Genomic DNA, 20,142 nt, shown 5'->3' on the forward strand with positions numbered 1-20,142 from the left:
AACAAAAAATTTCCCTCAACTTTCTGTACAGTGCAGCAGCACGAACGTTGAATGATATTCTTTTTGATGTTTAAAATGGATGTAAAACAGATATTCCAATATGAATATCTATTTACTTGGAAATTTTGTTTAAATGCTATGAAAACGGATACATATGTACTTACTCAGAGGTTTTCATTTCCCCTCATCTCAAGTTCATGTCCATGGACTACTTTTTCATTCTTTATTCTTATTCAGTTACAATTTAACTGGATTTTGAGCCAATTGTACGCATTTTTGTATGTATTTACAATACAACACAAAAAACTCTTATGCCTCTAATGTATTTTATTTTATTATACGTCCGCAATAATTAAATGAATGTAAATCAATGTCCATTGGGAATTATTCAAAACAGTAGCTCTTAAAAATATGATATTGAATTTTTTTTCCACATTACATATTTCAAAGACATAACTCCATTTGCTGTGATACAACAAAAATTCGTAACTGCGACAACGCATCAATATTTGGCCGTTTCCTTGATCAAACATTGCATGCGAAGATGAAGCTAAATCCCAAGTCCCACAAAGCGGCAAAATCTACACAACTGACTGATAAAAAGAATTTGTTCAATAATATATGCATTTTTAATAATTCAGATCTGAATAAACTGAGAAATAAGGTCACCAATCTCCTTATAGTGTTAAAGATAAGCATGACGTTGCCATACAAACTTCAGACTGTTTATAAATAATTTCAGTTATCGATATTATTTGCGTTGGTGATCGTGCATTGTGTCTTTTCAAGTGATCAGAAAATCTATGTCTTGAGTTTTATCTAGTAACACGAATTCTGATTCTTATACGAAGTGTGTCACATTTTTGCATCATAGTAAGGGGCTAGGTAGAAGGAATGGGTCGCTGAGAGATTTTGCAAATTCTCTCTACGGACTTGTCCCTAGTTAATGTCTTCTTCACAGATATGATAATTATTTTTATCAATATTTAATCATGTTTGACCATTTTTGACACCAAGGCTACAAAACTCAAATTTAAATACATGTATAGTCTACTTTTGTAAATGAAAGAATTGCCTCCATGATTTTGCGGAAATGACTTTTTCGGAAGTGGATTATGGAATTACTTGGTGAAACTTCACAATACTTTGGACACCTTATCACAGAAATTTTGTGTAAATCTTGGAGATTGGTTTCTTTTTCTTTGTGTAAAAGAGTCGAAGAAGGTAATTTTACGTTATCACGTATTCTTCGTACCTTAAGTCTGTATTGTATCATGAAATCGGTCAATATGTTTGACGATCTAAAACTAAATGCGTCTCTTCTATGTCAAAACCATCATTCTTTGCACGAGAAACTGTTGTGCATGTAGAAATATGATTAAGGAAATGAAGCCCTTAACCCTAAACGAGATTGACCGGTAAGGCACCGATCAGAGAAATCGTTTTAGAAAACGGACCTCTAAATATATCCTCCGTTCAATTTTTATCAATCCGTCAATTGTGTACGCGAGATTTAATCAAACTTGATTCGTGTTTTCGTCTGATGGATAAAGTTAAGATGTGAATTGACTAGGGGGTCACGCCAAATGATGTATGATGTTAGTACCTTGGTGAGAAACCTGAATGTCGAATATCACGATCGAACGGGAAAGAGGCGTTAGCTGCTCTTTTCTTTACTAAAGAGGAGGTTGTCGTCTTCCGCTATTGACATTTGTTAAAAGGCGAAAAAGACCCAAATACCGAGTTTGAAGTCTAAGGTGTCTTTTTTTTTTAACTAATACGTTAGGAATTTTTTCAGCAATAAATTATAGATTGCACCTTTAATCGGTGATTGAGCATGATTTGTCTAGCATCGCCTGATTACCTCGATTTTATTAAAGTTCAATATAAACGTCTGGGCGTCGGCTTTGTCTAGAAGACCTGGAAGGGTGGTCGTAAACCACATATAAACGATTTCATGTATAGGATGTAAAAGGGTGGAAATGATGTGAAAATGCGCACATTTCTGGGACGGTAGAGGTAGGTTTTTAGGGTAAGCTATCAGACGCATAACTTATCGTGTTACGTAATGCAAAAGAAAAGGTACCAAACTGCGACATTAAGCGCATAAAGTAATATTGGGAATACATTATGAATTAGGCATAATGTAATTCTTTTTATTTTATTTTTTGCTTCATAGGCAGCTTCGTTTATCACGTTGTCCCCTCTTGCTTTTCTTTCCTCATTCTTTAGTCAAAGACGTCAAGTTATCTCTATGAGTTTTATCTAAAATGACACACCTTTGAAAAACCAAGATAATGTTGTGAGTATCATATGCATGTAGGAAAACACGAAAAAAGGGTTTATCAATATTTGAATATAAATTTGTAACCTAATTTTTTCTGTTATTCAAAAGTTCATTGATTTAGTGTTCATTAATCAAACACATTGATCTTTTAAATTTTCTAATCTTTCATATCGATAGGCACCTGTCAGTTTCGGTATTTGATCTACTAGACAAGCGATATAAATCTGTACTGATCAAACAAAGTTTTTTTTATTTCTTTATTCCACAACATTTGCAATGTGTGTATACTGACATTCTGTTTAAGACTGCATAATAGTGATATTTTTCTATTTTTGCATTATGATGTATAGAGCAACGTTCTGAGTACATACAGACAACGATTTGAGTCCATGGGAATCAGAAATCGCGATGTTGTTACAGATATAACGTCAAAATACACACCCGTAGGCTATACCTGACCTTTTTGTTTACCTATATCCGAATCTCATTCTCTATTTTCACAGTTCCATCATGTTCGCCAAACGCCTGAGTACACGACAGAAGTGATCATGTGTAAAACTTGTCGTCTGCTGCATAATAAAAATACAACATGATATGACGTAAAGCGCGTGGGGCCACGTAACCATGGCCCCGAACCTTTATTAAGAGTTTATGCTAATGTTTAATGGTTAGGTTCTTTACAGCTCAAATATCGTGATGCGATGAAAATGTCATTTGGTTCTTTTATAGATTGATTTTGAAGATTATCCCGGAGGATTATCTAAAAATATGCAGTATCACTCTCAGTTGTATCAGCCGGTGTAACGAAGAATTTTGACCCGGGTTGAAAATTGACCCGCCATTCATTTTTCAACGTTGAATATTGAACTGGAGGGGCTTTTTCACCGTTGATAATTGAAAAGAAAAGTTGTAAAATTTGTACCTAGTGTCCTTTTTCAACAGTTTTGTTATGTTTCTTCTTCTTTTTTTTTTCTCTTGGCACTTTGACCTCAAAACGTTGAAAATTGACCATGTTGAATATTTTCCATACTGCAGAGTTTTGTTTGTGTTTAGATGATTTGTATGTATCTAATATATATGTTTAGCAAAAGATACACGTCAGTGACAAAAGAAAAGACCTATATGGGACCGGGATTGCTTTTAGTCTTTACAAAAGGTTAAAAATCTCAAGGTCAGACGACACATTTCTCAATAATACCGTATAAGAGGAATTTTGAACGAGATGCAAATGTAGCAATTTATCCAAAAAAAAAATTGGTATATATTTTTAGCGAGAAGTAATTTTAGCGATTTTATAGCGTCAAGATAGATACAACAATCCGTACGGGTTAAATTGTTAGCGATATTTAATTTTAGCGATCTCAAAACCCTCGCTAATAATGCTAAAATTGAATCCTCGCTAATAATTCTGCTTATACGGTGTATAATTTTCACAAGAATTTGTCATCGGAGAATTGCTACTTTAACACGTTTGCTCACAAAATATTTAGACAGAGGCATTTTATGCAAGATTCCAGATGTTATTTCCTATATAATCCCATTGAAAATCACTTCTTAAGCTATTGGATATTACAATTTTTGGTTCATGAATGTATTTTTTTTTTTTAGACACTTTGAAAACAGTTCAGAAATCACAAATTAATACGAATTACGAATAATTTTAGCATTTTACAGAGATACAAAAACAGATATACAGTGAAAGCTGTATTTAACAGTCACTCCTGCGGGAACTATTCAAAGTGACCTTTATACAGAGGTGACCTTTGAATAGAGGTTATTCCCCAAAAACACGAATTCCCTACTAAGAAAGAAGAGTCATATTATATTTGAAGGGAAGCAGTCTGTCCTTGAAAACTGCCCCCCCCCCGAAATAGTTTTTTTTTTGTATTTTGTTTTTGTTTGTTTTTTGCTTGTCAAAAAAAAAAAAATTCAGGTTTCAATCCATCAACCCCCAAAACGTACCAAATTTTCTGATCCGCTACTGTCATATGCTTTGTTTTTCCTAAGGACTGAGAAATATGGTGTCACAAAACCCATTGTTTCGCAAGATTTTCTCGTCTCCATAGTTATATTTATCTACAAGGGATGCACCCAACGGTTTGAATCTTCGGCAAATTATCTTGAGTATCGTCGGACAGGAAAACGTTCAAGTAATTCTAGAAAAAATAAAAAAAAATAAGCAAAATATTAATCCAAAAGTATATAATTTTTTAATAAATAAATCGTAATAGTGAACATCAGTTCATTATAATTTGTTTTATGGTGTTGAATTTATACCCGGTTTGATGATCAAAATTCCGCGATGCGCTTCAATATTCAACGGGCAAGGGTCTAAATTCCACACTGTTTGTATCAATATTGAGTGTGAAAATGACCCCTCCGTTACAACCCCATACAGACTGAGATCATAACTTTCTCATACAAACACAGTTTATCATATATTTTAGTTTTCACTGAATTAACAGAATACCGCGACGGAAGTCATGAACCAAAATAGTATTTTTCGAGAGATGCAGCGTATCACAAGCGAAACTATGCGCAGCATCTGAACATGAATGTATAGATAAAACTCTGACAGGAACATGCAGTTCAACAACGCAAAGGACGACCTTCAGATATCTTCTCTTCTATCCTTTTTTTCCAAAGACCTTGTCTCTTAAATAAAGGTTTGGTGCATTAATTATGCTTCAAAAATCATATACACTATAAAACTTTCAAGGAAACCCGACCACAGTCGACCAAACCTACTTGTATTTTGGGTTTTAACGAGGAGAATTTTATCTCATTTTAGCTACAAAGTCAAGTATATCGTCTTTGGAGCACCCAGGGACGGTTGTGACCCCGAACCAACGCTGGAACACACAGAACGCCAAACCATGGTACGCCTCAAGCCGCGGCATATGTTACACGTGCGGTCAAAGACCAGTGGCGGCGAAAGCATGTGTTGAAACATATCATAATTTAATCAGGGAATGTGGAAAAACTATCAGTGAAACTATTTTAAGCATATCTGGCCAGACTAAGAAAATAATTCTAACTTGTCCGCAAGCACTCGTTTGCCTCTTATATATATATATATATATGATACATGTACACGATTCATTTTAAATTCGCACAGTTGATTTATATATATTTATAAAAGCATCGTGATGTCACATTCTGTCTTTCTTCAGTAATATCGCATCATTTATAGGATTTAGGTTCAAACGTCATAAATTATACTCCTATACATTTAGCAGAGTTGAAAACATTTATTAACAACAATGCAGCAAGCCAATAAACAAATATGCTTGAATACATAAAATTAATAAAATGTCCATACTGCAGTCATATGTGCATATTATTTATTTAAAGCCTTTAATTTCTCATAAGCACCTAATTCTTTAAAAATCACACCGTGTCAGATCTTACCGTTTTTCCATTCACAGGGTTGATGATGTCGATTATATTTTTAAAAAGGTGTAGCAAATTCTTGCATCAAAAATTTGCACTTTTTAATACAAACTTTCAAGCTTTTAGTCAGACCTGTTTTTTCAAAAGCAGAATTTTGAGAAAATGACTCTAGGATGCGTCAAATCCTTCAAAATAAGACATCAACCAGATATTTCTTACGAAAAGTGAAATGAACTATCTGAACTGCCAGAATCCGTGCAAATATTTGAGTCATGGGAAATACACAGTTTTTGCAAAGTGTACTCAAGTATAATCCTTCCTTAAAACGGGTGATGAATGGTAATAAAATATTATATCAATTCACTCTACACGTAAACAATAACTTAGGAGTAGAATCAATGAAATTCTTAAAACGTTGTCGTATATATTTTTGATCGTTGGTGGGCTGAAATTATCTTGGATCAAAATTATTTCACAGTTAATGTTTTAGGTAATAGCTGTGAGCAGCATGCTATTTTTTAAAACTGATTTTTTTGAGGCAAATATTTTATAAACATCTTGGAATATTATCTTAAAATCTTTTATTCTATTTCAAAGTTTTTCTCCGCAGTACATGTAAACAAGTTTTTCTTCCTCGATGTAGAAGCAATTGTTCGGACTTGTTCAATTTCTCAGAAAAAAATGCAAAATACATGTGACAAAAATTTTATGCTGTACTCTTTTTAAACCCCCAAAATGATATTTTATCCTTGCAAGATTTACGAACCATGAAATCTTGCATCCATGCACTTAAGTTGCTTTCTCTTGCTAAACAAAAGCTTTTTGTAAAAAAGAAAAAATGTATCTGAATTTTCATTTTATACCAGATGAAAAAAAAAATGAACCGGTTTCGATCGATCCTCATGATTCTCTTGCATTTACATATTCCTCAATGTAATTTTCAACTTTGTATAAACTCCATCCTGTTCGACAAGAAAAAAGCAAAGTTTTATCTAGTTAAATCAGTTAATCAATATTATGACGTGTTCTGAGTAATTAAAGAGTCCTTGGCTAAAGAATGCCGGTTTAATTGATTTTCGACCCCCTTCGGAGGACTACAGAGCTTAACAAGTTCAGAAGGGTTTTAGGCTTTATAACGTATAAATATTACGTTATAATTACCAACTCTCATCTACCACATAAAACAAATCCGTCAAAAGACGACCATATGTTAGAACGCTTTCTTCAGCAAAAGCCTTGTTAAAAATTTCATATGAATCTTTTCATGTTTTCCCTGGTAAAAAAAAAAATGTAAGCAATAAGTCAGCCTCACCCCTGTGTATTGTGTTATTAAACCAGATCTGACTGCACTTAGTAGCCATTCGTTTTATGAGTTTTAACTCATCGTGAAAAGGAACGTATCTTATGACGATGTTTCTTGCAATTCGTAAAAATTACACAATTAACTTAAAAACTCGAGTGTTCTAGGAAAAGTTTGAGAGGTTATTGCAGCTCTTTTTTCTTAAAATCGGAATACAGTTTTTTCAATGAGTATTTAAAGCCATATATTTTAGTTTAAAATTTTTATACCATAAATCTCTATGCATAATGTGCATTTATGAAACCCGATAAAAGCAATCAAATCCATGCAATGTAAAGCATCCACAATAATGCAAAAGATTTATACAATGTCAGTATATATGCTTATATCATTCTGGTTCTAGGCCAAGTATTTGCCTATCATTTCCAATTGCAACATTTTGGAACAGTTTGAAGATCTGCAGCTTTTACAAGACGTTTTGCAAGCGTGAAATGAACTTTTTACATTGCAATGCATCCCACCTGTACATGTATAATAGCCAGAGGGATAACGATGCAATTTATCACTTGAATGTGTTGATGCTTGTTCATCGTTTCATTCCATATGATAGTATTACATGATTTTTTTTCTCTCTTGAGTTTCCTTGACTTCTCGTATCGTCTTTTTGCCTGAGCAGGTGTTATAAATATGTCTTTGCTCGGTTATTTTGGGATATGGAAGGGTCAACGCCTTGCCGTTCACAATCTTCAAAGATAATCTGACAAAAACAAAAAATAAATGTGATAAAAGTTGCAGGCACTACAAAACGAGTTCAGTGCAAAATATTTATTTCCTAGCACATTTAATAGTTTTGCAGATGTTTCACAGAAATTCCATATTAAAGAGAAATCCATTAATACTAATTCACCCCCCCCCTCCAAAACAAACAAACAAAAAACAAACAAACAAACAAACAAATGAAGGACAATTTCAGGGATATGTGAGTTTTAAATTATCAATTGTATATGTATTTCCGTTGTTGTTTACCTATTGTTTTTTTACCGCTTTAGCAAGTGAACCCTCTAGCATGCCCCTCTACACAACTGATATTGTTATATGTGTTGGACCAGACGCAAGTGCTCTTTTAAGAATTATTTGACAGTAAAATCATTAATAAAAATTCAGTGAAAATTCAGGTCAAGATTTATAATATTCATGTAGTTGACCCCTCACACTTAAAATTGTCGCTACCTCTCTCTCTCAAAAAAAAAAATGCTGTTGCAAACTCTAAAATATAATATTGCAATGACCAACTTAAAATAAAGGCATAGGGTCAAAATATTTTAATGCTTATTTTCTAATCAAAACAGTATTTTCTTCAAACTGAGCACTAAACGAATTCAAATATTGCTACTGCACAAATAACGGTAATTGTTCTAGCCAAACCCTGAGATAAACTGAAAAAAAATCACCAAGGGAAACAACTTTTAATCTAGACCCATTGCATATATTCTCAGAAAGCCAGTTATTTCATTTTCTTGGTATTATTTCCAATCTCTCTGTAAAAATATTGGTTTGGATTTCCGTTAAAAAAAACAAAAAAGGCCGTCATCACTGTTAATCACCCCCTAGGCATGCATTCTTGGAATTATCTAGAAAATAGCACTGATGAATTTGCAGGAATTCGAATCATTTGTCATCATCAATAAATTGGATGATAATTTTAACTATTTATGAAAATGGAGTTGCAGGCGACATTAATAATTCCGTCGTTGCGCAACTTTAATGGACAAACATACCGGGAAATTCCAGAAAGTTTTGTAGACATGAGTGGTTGAAATCCCATTTCTGATCAGACCTTTCTCTCTCTCTCTCTCTCTCACTCACTTTTAACGGGTAAAATTTCTTCACGGGACTTAAGAGGTAATCGCAGAATTACAATGTACATGCGTTCATTCAGACCTAACGATGAATACCTTCAGTTGCTATTTGGAATTATCAATTTCATTCAATAAACTTGCAATTAAATGATAGAGGAGTAGGTAGAACAAGATACCACATCTGCCCTTGACGATAAATATAGAATCAAATAATATTATATAAGAACTAGTGTTTTAAAACGCTCCTCTTTCTTCATTATAGTATTACATGAAGAAACCACAAATATTCAACCAATCTCTGCGTATAACCGCACGACACTATACACTTATACGATGCACGTTAGCACAGCTCTGATAATGGCGTTCATCTTTGCAAAATTTTATCATAAGTATAATTTTATTAGAGAAACTTACATTTTCGTGCTAATTTTGGAAATTTTAAAAGTTTTTTGATGTACATACAATTTTTCAATCAAGAATATGTAACTTTAACATTAAAAGAAATTTGTTTTGGCGATTAAACATCTTAGACATATAAAAAAATCTAACCACAGTGTATCTCAAGTTATTTTTAGCACCAGAATCCACATCCATTTTATAGCCCTGATTCAAAATCCGACACTAAAGGAAAATATAATTTTTAGAGTCTTTTTTAATCCATTACTTATCAAGTTTAATTCAATATCTAGTATCTTATAATCATTTAATAATTTCTTTTAAAAAAAACTTTTTCTTAATATTAGTATTTAAAAAAAAATTATAATTATAACCGAGGTCATGAAATGTTTGTCATGTTAGGCCATCATCCTTTTGTCTGTCTGTCCGTCCCACTTTCAGTTTAACTCCATGTTACTGTTACATTAAATACATTATTCCACCATTAGAATAAATACCAAATTAAAAATATATCGGTAGTAATGATAAATTTGACTTGGGAAAAATATATAAATTCCCATCCTACTTTCCTCATCTTTGGCACAGCAAACTGATAATGTATGTTTGCATTTTGTATTGAAGTATTCGATAAAATACAACTTCAGGGCAGGTAACTCCTTTTTCATTCATTTTTCTAACACTGTACACATTTTTGAATTTTCCAGGCAATCTGCAGTTAATTCAACTCAGCAAAACAAGGTTAGTTTGTGCGTCCGTTACTGATATGTGACTTTTCACTTGACCTCGACTCACGTTCACTTAATACTTATGAGTTCATCTACCCCAATTTCTTTTGACTAGAGAACTCGTAAACATACTCATACGACTTCAGACGTAGATGCAACTCGATGGAACATGTATATTCGGTGGTACAAGAAAATATCATGTCCTTCAACTTTGTTTAACCTTGACTCATATTAGTTAGTTAATAAGAAATATAATCACTCAAAGAGTTCAATTGCACCACTACAAAAGTGCTGATGTATGGGCAATGGTGTTGTATGTACATATTTCTATTGAATTCATTTTTTAAAAAAAATATATTTATTTCTTTAGTTCATATATAGTCGACTCAATGGTCCATGATCAGCTAGCAACAAAACAAATCCGAGTGATAAACTACAATGAACAATAATGCAAACAAAACACAGCTGTTGTAATTATTTTTTCTGAAGGAAAATCATTAGTCATAAATCGTATAACATTTGGTAAAACGGGTTATTGTTTAAGGATCAGTTGCGTAATTATTTAAGTGATCCTCTTTTCGGATTTTTGACCATAGATTAACATTGATAATCAACTTCTAAAGATTAGTTCTTTATTAGTACAAATGAACTTCATGTTTTCAAAGAGTTCGTCAGACTTTTTTTTTTATCTTTACATAATTTCGTCGTTATTTTCTCATATAAAATAGGTAATTAACCTTTTAAAAAAGATATATTTAATCTCGATTATATATATATATATATATATATATATATATATATATATATATATATATATATATATATATATATATATATATTAAAAAAATAATTCATGCCACCTCAAATTAAAGGAAAGATGCGTGTAAATATACATGTTTCAGATATATGTGGGTTTCAAAATATTAGAATACCTGTCATCAGACTTAACAAATTGATAAATTATGACCAATATTACTCATATGCTATTCAAAAGTAATAAGTATACAATAGCTTCTGGAGGAGATAACACGTTTTCACTAGGGGTATTCCAACCACCCCCGTGCCTGCGGATGATCTTTTTTACCAACGTGGGAAGAAAATAAACGTAGAGTCATAATGGTTTTAATGATGGCACAATATTACCATATCCATATGCTAATGCACAAAAGTAGGCGTTCATATTTTTATATTAACAGGAAAACGAACATTGATAATGACTCTTGTTGTATTGCATTTTAAGTGTCAGATTGATAAAGGCACATCCTTTTGCTTCTGTATGTCTATATTTGTAGAGAACATTTTTGAGTAAAATGATCTGTACTTAAGACCTTCCAAAAGTATTGATATCTGACACGTTACCGGCATAAAATAAACCGGGAAGCAATTCCATGGAATAACCTCTGCATCTACCTTAAAAATATTAATTTTGAGTTATTTTCATAATATTAAGGTGCCATGAAGTCAAATACTGCATCGCATGTATACTACTTCGTTACTCAGTAAGTGTAAACATAGGCCACGGGACTAGTTAGGACAATCTTGAATAATCGCTTTCAACTTATCTACGAATTGTATCTCTACATTTTATACAAATGTTATATAATATACCGGTATTTTGATGTTAATTCATAAACACATTCTGTCACAGGCTATAAAACATGGCTCTCGCTGAAATAAATGCACAAACAGTTAAGGTGAGTATACTACGTAATAAAAATGTTGCTGTATAATTTTTTACGTGTTAAGGTAAAGTTTAGGAGATAATCCAGCAAATAAGAGACAAAAAGAAAGACCGGATTCCCTTCATCTTATCGTGTGATGACTTACATTTGTTTATAGCACGAGGTGAAGGCTTTTTCCTTCATTATTGTTGATCAAATATGATCTGTGCCAAGTTTTCACGCTATTATCTTGTACCAAAAGTACGGATGCTGTATTTGTAGGCATAACGAGCGAAACTTTGTCTGTGACTGTACTTGTATGTATCTTCTTAAATTAAAAATCCCTCCGGCGAGGTCACCTTGAAGGTCACATCACAGAAGGGGGAGGGAGGGGGTGGGGGGTTAGTGAAATTTACATTTATAACATACCTTGAATGCCAAGACAACAAAGATTATCTCTTCAGAGATTGTTAGACACACACATTAATGACAGCATCCAGCGAAATATGGATGCTCAACCTTTGCAAAAGGCTGAATAGTTTTATCTATCACAAAGTGTTATATAAAAAGTTCTTATTTCCAACTTGTTCGTATATTGTAATGAATTATATATCAGGAAGGTTGGTTGTTACAGCAGTTAAGTTAAGATCTAGAGACGGATTGTTATGGAGTAGACCCGCACACCAGGTAGTCAGACATGTTTTTATGCACCAAAACTCATCTTTCTCCGTAAAAAATCAAGCGCCTTACAGAGTATGACAAAGATAAATGTTTTAATTACTATATGAGCTGATGCAGAGAAGATTGTAAAACAAACAAAAACTCGTTGAACCCTTTGTTAAATACATTAAAGATCCGAAGAAAGAGTGATGTACGGTACAAATCGTGTTTTTAATATATACAATAAACCGTGTTTTGATTCCCTGTTTTTCTCCTCAAATGAACGAGAGCCAGGAGATTGCAATGGGGGTTCGTAAAGTGGGCCTGTAGACAGTTTGTGTCTGAGGGCAAAAACAACTGGGGTTCTTGGCCGCATAAAGATGGCGGAGCTGCGTATTTTGTTGTTGGACTAGACAATTAGTCACTTAGTACAAGCAGTAAATTTCACCATGTATTGACGTATATGAGCTGCAAACAGAACAATTTATGCTCCCCTCTTGATGTTTTAAACTTGAGGGGTTTTTTTTGTTGATTAATTATACACTGACTGTCTGAAAAAAAAGGGAAAAGCACTGCCAGGTTACATTTAGGATATTGAAAAAGCTAGAGGTCTTGTGTACCATTGCTTAATTCTTTGGAAAGATTACATGTAATTAATTTAAAAAAAAAGACTTAAAGATATTAAAGCATTCTTTGGAAACACATCACAGAAGTTGAAATATGAAATATAATCAGTCATAAACACTTAGCCATCAAAGATTGCGTAGCAAAAACCTCCTAATTTCTTATATAAATCAACCAATGGAAACAGATGACCTCACAAGATATTTGAGCAATTTGGAACGCTATCACAAAACACTGATTCCTTATCATTAAACAGACGAAATAATTAAACAACTTCAAAGACTCCGGGAAGTAAGTACATCGTTGACCCGTGCCCCGGCACAAGGAAGAGGAACTCTGGTTCCTACGATACCAAACCTCCCCGGCTGAAATACGTGAGCAAAATATTGGAATTTTTTCTTGTCCATAGGAACATCGCCCAGTTTGTTCTGTACGCGTTATATATATTGTAGCAGCGTTTGCGCGGCGTTGTCGGCTTCCAGCAAACATGAGTTTATAAGTATCCAACTCTAATTTCTACCAAGTAATCTTTCATTGTCAAAAACCCGTGAAGTGTGATCCGGTTTGCAAAAAATCTAATTTTCGTGAAATGCCGATTATGATAAGACCCCCCCCCCCCCCCGAAATAAAAGAGCTTCGCAAAAATTCTCAAGTTCCAGCAACGTGTATTTTAAGTAAATAAATGTGGGGGAAAACTGTCTTCTTCAAAATGCAAGAAACAACACTGCAATGATGTAGCAGTTTTGTATTTTTTATGAATGGGGATATAAGAACATGTACTATGTCCATTCATAACTCATAAGGCGCCAAGTTATTTCACAGTTATAGTCTAGCTTACCGCTGTACACAATGTTTAGGAATGGACATATTTGCAATTAGTATGGACAGTCATTATTTGTTACGGTCTAGTAACTGTGCTGGTCACCGTGATCGATAGGATATAAGCGATGCGGTGAACCGCAGAGCACTTAGTCCCACGCGGATGTATACATGCTGTGGCGACAGGATACATGTAAATATTAAAAGTGCAAAAAACAAGAAATCTCTTGTGGTCGGTTTTCCAGCAGTTCTTCAAAACAATTATGTTGTAACGTAAACCAGTAATTTTACAAACAAGGGTGTTTTTCTTACAAATTACACTATATGTTGATGAGAACATATGGATATTGAATTAACCAACCAATCGTGGTTTTGATTTTAAGGACACACGCAACGCAGTTTTGAGCTTCATTTACTTATTCTCTGTATTATTTAAAAATTTCAATAATTGATAGGCTTTTTTGCGACTAATATTATTTCTAATGAGGCTTTACACCTCTTTTAAAACAAACTGTAGAGAAAAAACTACATACAACAATATATTTCTTAATTTTTCTTCGAAAAACACAATGATTTTTATCATTTGAAATTTCTTCAGAACCCCCGGTCATGTATGCTGATTTTTTGTCTACGAACTTTTAATGGTATTAAGATTTTAAATTAAGAATATCTTGAAAATTATCAGTAGGTTTGTACGTTGTAATGTACTTGTATATGTACGTTGCGTATGTCCTTAATTTTTAAAAAAAAAAAAAGGAGTCTGATTTTCTCCAAAACACTTATAGAGTGTTTCAGTAGAAAACGGACAAATTCTTTTAAAGGTGCTTAGACACAGATTTGAACTTAATATTTTCTCAAATTTTCTGTATAATATCACGACTTATATATTGCAATATCATTTCACACGAAAATATCATTAAAAAATTATTTTCTCTGAAAATTATTGGAACTACGAATTCCGGGACGCGTTTGATTAACACATCTTTGCACTTACACAAATTTTAACTTTATCCTTAATATTTAAGAAAAGAAGCGATTTTGTTATGTATAAATGAAAAATATTACATCTATAATCCAGAAAATTCAGAGTAGAAATGTTCGAAAGCAAAACCATCTCACCAGTATGTCAGTCCGTGCTCTATGATGTGTACAGAGTTTAACAAATTGAACACACCCGTGAAACGTAAACTGTTTTTGTAAACAGGGCACGAGCTCTGTTATTGTTTATGTATACGATTGACCGGGTGTGTTCAATTGTTAAACTCTGCACACACCACTGAGCACGGACTTACAATACTGTGAGTGGATTTTGCTTTCGAACATTTCTACTCTGAATTTTCTGGGTTATAGTTTAAATATTTTTCATTAATACGCAATAAAATTGCCACTTTTCTTAAGTATTAAGAATAAAATTAAAATATGTGAAAGCACAAGGATGTGTCAATTCAACGCGACCAGAAAATAGAAGTTTTAATAACTTCGAGATGAAATAAGATTTTTATTATATTTTAGTATGAAATGCTATAGCAACATACAAGTCATGAAATTATACAGAAAATTTGAAAAAATATTAACTTCAAATCTGTGTCCAAGCACCTTTAAAAAGTATGTGCTCAAATCTTTTTTTTTTAATTAAAAAAAAAATTAACCACTTTAACATAACGTCATTATTTCATTCTCTGAATCAGCGTGATTCAGAATAGCATCCGCCCTCATGAAAAATCATAGATCTCCCCACAAGCATTCATTACTTAAAATCAAATAAAGTACAGAGGTGAAATACAAAAATCAACCTTCTGCACGACTGCAGAAAGCATCATTTACTTTGATATCCTCCATTATTTGTTTTCCAGTCATTTCGCTTTCCGTTTCCCCTTTATGTAATGCTTTAGGGCTCTACCAGTTTTTATCCAAACAACAATTACTTATATAACGGTATTTGTAAAGGTTTTGCGGACACGTCGAGCAAAAATTAAACTCTAATATTGAAATAATTCCTTTTTCAATTTTTATTTGTTTTTATGTTTGACTTGAAATTCCCTTTTCATCCTCGCAGTTTGACTGACTTCTAATTTGACAGGGGAACCTAGACTTTTGTCTGCCTTGCACTTAGTGGAAACAAGTTTTTATCAGTGTTTAAATGCATTTCAAGTGTCTCGAAAACAAGTGTAAACAAGATCTTCACTGCAAAGTTTTCCAAGACTTCGAAAAATGCATAGAATGATATTTAGGTATGAATTTGTAAGATATAGTTCTTGTATTATTTACCTGTTTGACCTTGAACTCTCTAAACTGCCACAACTAGGAAGTAAGATGGTTTCAAACAGTTCACCTACACGTAGGTTAATTAGGGTTCTAAGCAAAGAAAACTAAGTTTTCTGTTTACATTTTTAATACAACAGAACATACCATAGAAAATATGTTTACTGTTTATTTACAGAAAGCCCTAAAACTGGACATATTTCAGTCTTATAGCTATGAGGGCTACAAATTCTACAGGAGGGTTTCGTGAATCAGCAAGCGTAAAAAAGTAATCCCCACGTAAAGTTTGCATGTACTTAAAACATTGCAAATGAAATCATCAAAACTCATACAAATTATTCCGGAGAAGCGCAATGATAGAGAAGTCATCCATAAAATTTATTTTCCTGATCGCACTATTAAGAAATCTCCACACAGAACTAATCAACAAACAGTTTTCTCTAATTATGACTCATTTTTAATTACCTGTACAATATGAACATATAATAATTTTGGCTATAGTTCAACGAGGAATGAAAGTATTTCAAGGCAATGAGATGAGATGGTAAAATAACAAGTTCCATGTTCTATTAATTAAATAAACATTTCATCCTAGTTAGCACAGTTTTCGGAGATACCGTCATTTATTTTGTAAACTTATTGCTAGACATCATTGGCTTTGAAGGAACACTAACGTAGAACGAAGAATTCATAATAAAACTCTGCGTCTACCTGATCCATGTTTATTCTTTAAGCCAAACAGAAACATGTGGAGAGTGCAGAGGACTAAAATGTCGGTCATATTATGACTTTTGCAGATATCGGTCAGACTTCAAATACATAAACTATGTTTTCTGTACTAGATAACTTGAGTCCTTGACATTTCGGGGGGTAGGTTTGAAGTTTTTGAATTTTATGACAGATGAACCTTATGCGTGCATATGGTCGGTCATCCTGCCTTCAGTTTAAATACTAAATAAAATTCTTTATTATTTACATCCAAAAATACTATCAACTTTATTATGATATGGTATAAAGGTTTTGAGATCAATAAAACCTTTGGCAGAACACGTTTTCTCATATAGTATATTTGAAGCTTTGAAGTTCGTAAGATCTAAGTACAAATCATTTTTATGTCTTATTTTGCCATCAATAGATCTTCCTCCAACGATTATTACATAAATATCGTGATACATGTAGCTGTGAATAATTCACGAAATATTGAGGTTAAAAAAAAAAACCCAAAATAGGTCTTTATGGTTTGAACATATTTTATTGTAATTAATAAATACAATGGGATTGGGCACAAGTTCTGAAAACTTATTACGCCCTCTCCCTACATGTAAATTACACATTTAAATCGTCACATTTAAACATGAAGTTTTAAAGTATACAATATTTGCAAAAGTTTACAAAACGATGCATTTTGCTGATATATAGATACACTTAATTTTGTACCAATGCATATACTAATGGGTCTTTATGATTTGCTTAAAGACGTATTTTCATTCTTAAATTAACTTGATAAAAGAAAACAATGCATCTTCCATCTTGTATTTGGATTTGATAATATCATAAGTATTCTGGCAACGCTATAGCAAAGCAAACACCCATCCCAATAATTATTTCGAAATTTACATGGTATATACTTTTTTTTTCAACTCCCCTCTGAATTTTCAAAATAACAGACCGATATCAGTACAAACTAAAGCAATATTGCTAAGCTTTGCAAATATTTCTGCTATGATTAATTGATAGTCTTCATTTCCCTAATCCACCATAACAGCTTATGTAATTAAATTACGTCTCTTAATCTGTTTGATTCTGACAGTTATGATGGATGGCACTCCAAAAAAAGTACCATGGATGTGGCATCTTAAAAGACAAGGCGGATCCGGACCTCAAAAATGGGCATTCCGGCATGTCGATGGTCGCGCCAGTAAATGCTTTCGCCCAGTTCATCGACTCACTAACCATAAGAGGCCTTTGCCTGTAAATTATAACACAATATGACAATTTTTATTACTTATCATTAAAATGCAAAGATCATAAAATTATTTGACATTCCAGTCTGCGATATTTAGAAAACATAAGATTCCATTCTGAGCAAGTGCGGTTAATGACTGCATTGGTTTTTTCAGCAAAGTCTGACGGTATTTACTTTAAAATCGAGGGAGTTTGGGATGTTTCCGACGAAACTCTTTAAACCACCCCTTTCAGAAATTGTTTATGATATGTAGGATCTGATACAGCTTCGAACTTCTTAACTGCTCTTAAATAAGATAAGAACTGCAAAAGAAACAAATAGAAAAGAAACTGTTTATTAATGATGTTTGACAAGAGAGGAAAATTTAATTATTTTGCACGCGGTCATATTTCTCATTGAAACTAGTGTTATGAGTTTAATGAAGTGGTTCAATTACCATGCAGCGAAAAATTAAAACAAACAAACAAAATATACTAGTATTTGAAAATCACTAATTCCTCGAGCGTTGCCTGGTTGTAATAGGTATGAATTTGACCTTATCCGAATGAGCGAGCCTGGGTCATGCAACCTCTTTTTATTAAATGCATATGCTTTTGTACCAAGTATTAGCAACTAATATTTCCTTTTTATAAAGTTAAAAACTATTTTTCGTATGGCTTTGACCTTGTCCAAATTTCTATGGTCAAGGACAGGCCATGTCTTCTGATCATAGCCTACCTTTGTGACAAATAAATGAACTTCTATCATTTTGGATCACAAAGTCGTGGATCAAACGCATTTTACAGCTTCTTACGTGACCTTGACTTTGTTCAAATGTATGGGTGAGCGTTAGAACACTCATTGATCATACCCCTCCCCTTTTTTTTTTTTACCGAGCACGACATTACAATGGGTTATGGACAGGACTTAAAATATCCCCATGACCTTGACATTTTCTAAATAATTTCCACTTAGGGTCAGGATACATCATCATAAGCTACTCCTTGTGTCAGACCTTAAGTGTCCATTTTGCAAGCTTTAATAGTCTTAGAGATTACATTTGTAGAAACATCAAGCATCAAAAGAACAGAGACAGAAAGACAGAAAGTAAAACAAAACCAGATTTTCTATCAAGAGGACATCCCCACACCTCACATATTCTCTTCGTGCCCGCTGGCACACAAAGTTCCTCAAGAGGACATAATAAAGAATTATTACAGAAATATATTATGAAGAGTTTTAAATAACGCAGCTCCTTGACAGATTTTTTACATAACCACAATCCCTACCAAACAATGAACGTTTGGCTGCATTGCATGCTCATTAATGAATCGTGGTGAAATAGGTGCCATGTAATCTATGTTTGGTTCTCCACTCAAATCGGCAATACGACGCCACCCCAAACGATTGGCTTGGATGGTCTTAATTAAACTTTACAATAATAATAATCACTAAGTGTACTTGTGCATGCAACATTCAAAATGACCATCGCTGCCATGGAAACGGAAGAAGATCAGCTCGGGGTAATATATGCAATTACTTTCAACTGAAATTTTTTAGTTCATAATTACAAATGTTGTTGATCGATTTGGACAAGCTGGTTTAAATTCCAAAGGTATGGAAGTTGACCAATGATTACAAGTATTTGAAAATATTTTGATACTGTGAGGATTTTTATTATTTTGGTTTTCTGTTTCTTGATAATGGGAGTGTTCGTTCAGGGGGCGTCATTAGTAAGCATCCACGTCATCATATGTCAAACCGGAAGTTTGTTGTCTCCAGATTCGATAACTATTTCGTAGTCAAAATGGGTAACTTGAAAACCCATAAACGGAAGGTAACAGATACCCAATATCAATAATAATTGCACTTTTAGGAAAATTTATAAGCGTTCATTTAGCATTTAGCAAAGAACCAAATGGGAGAAAAAAACATAGAGTAACTACTGACTCTACGAGAATTCGAAACCAAACACAACCCAATGTACTTCTACCATTTAACGAGTTAAAAAAAATATTACCTTCATTCAATATATTATGTACAAAGGTGATGGGGAGATTCGTATTTCCGTTTTTTCCCTTGATTCAGTAAAGTTCATTCAAACTTTCATATCAATATTTAATATATATTGAGCTTCCGCCAATCAGGTATTGAAATGGATAAAGCTATAAGTCTCCCGCAGAGAACTACATTGTGTAAGCATGACGTTCA

General features: G+C 33.1%; 1 protein-coding gene across 1 annotated transcript in view; it reads right to left on the bottom strand.

Moving 5' to 3' along the window:
• The window catches only part of LOC133190372 (phosphoribosyl pyrophosphate synthase-associated protein 2-like), a 195,952-nt gene extending 182,173 nt beyond the window's left edge, over positions 1 to 13,779 (bottom strand). The window contains exon 1 of the mRNA XM_061325974.1: positions 13,771 to 13,779. The gene's annotated coding sequence lies outside the window, so the exon portion shown is untranslated. The remainder of the gene's footprint in view (positions 1 to 13,770) is intronic.
• Positions 13,780 to 20,142: the final 6,363 nt, after the last annotated feature.

The sequence above is a fragment of the Saccostrea echinata genome, unplaced genomic scaffold, assembly GCF_033153115.1.
Source record: "Saccostrea echinata isolate AGI-Se365-2 ecotype Australia unplaced genomic scaffold, CSIRO_AGI_Sech_v1 ptg000022l, whole genome shotgun sequence".
Taxonomy (NCBI): domain Eukaryota; kingdom Metazoa; phylum Mollusca; class Bivalvia; order Ostreida; family Ostreidae; genus Saccostrea; species Saccostrea echinata.